Consider the following 1,206-nt stretch of genomic DNA (forward strand, 5'->3'; position numbering starts at 1 on the left):
CTCGTAGATGGTTGGCGTCTTTTCCGTTGGACATTTCTGATGTAGTTCGTGCTGATTCTGATAATATATCTACTTAAACCCTTGTGGGTTTATATCAAAAAAAAAATTAAAAAAAATGTCTGGATCCGAATCTGAATGGAGGACCTAATTATGCCCCAAAAAACCAAATTGACTCCAGTACTTGGCCCTATTCATCTTAATCCGAGTGTTTATTATTGTATATAGACCGTCATTCCCAAATAACTTGATGATAACCCATCTAAACATGACAAGAATCGACCTAGTCTAAATTCTTTCAAAACTGAATTGACCCGACTTAATTGACACGTTTTGTCAAGTTTAGGTTTAGGGCTGTGTTTGGACGTTGGTTTTGATTTGTTTTCATTAATCCATTTTGCAATCATTTGAATCCGATTTTAGCTCTAGAAACTTATTCTAAATTTCATAATGCACCATCATGTAAAATATACTCCCTCCATATCACACCAACGGTAACATTGACTTTTTTACATTTGTCGAAGCACGTTTTGCAACGTGAATATCTTTAGTTACACATTATTAAAAATTATAAAAATTTGATATTCTTATACCATTCATGACGATAATTCAAACAAAATCTCACATAACTATATTTTGTCTTATAGATTAAGAATAATATCGAAGATTCCCGACGACCATGAATAGTGCTAAGATTTCTCAATGTTTTTTTTTGGTACATATGAGGTTAAGCCCGAAGATTATCAATGTTACCATTAGTGTGGTATGGAGGGAGTACAAAAATTTGAAAGGCTGTATTTTATTAATTTATTAAAAATAGTTTAACTCACAATAAACCATACTATTCCACCATTGTTACCTCTAACACCCGCTAAATATGATGATAAGTTCCGATAATGATTAAGTTTTATATTTATTTAAGCCTACTTTGCTCCTCCATTAACACACTGTCTCTAACCACCACTATTCCACCGCCATTAACACAACCAAAAGCATCACACAAAGCAGATATCAATCAATTAAGGAGATCGCCTAAAAGAGTCAGAACTACTATTGTTAATTGATTGCTCAAAATTTAATACAGTGTACATATGTACTTGATTATTAGCTCCAAACTCAAAAACTTAGTCCAAAACAACAAGATTATCATATGTGCTTAATTAATTAATAACCCTAATAAATTAGGGTGTAAGACGGTTTTCTCCTCGT

Source organism: Silene latifolia, chromosome 3 (assembly GCF_048544455.1).
Source record: "Silene latifolia isolate original U9 population chromosome 3, ASM4854445v1, whole genome shotgun sequence".
Taxonomy (NCBI): domain Eukaryota; kingdom Viridiplantae; phylum Streptophyta; class Magnoliopsida; order Caryophyllales; family Caryophyllaceae; genus Silene; species Silene latifolia.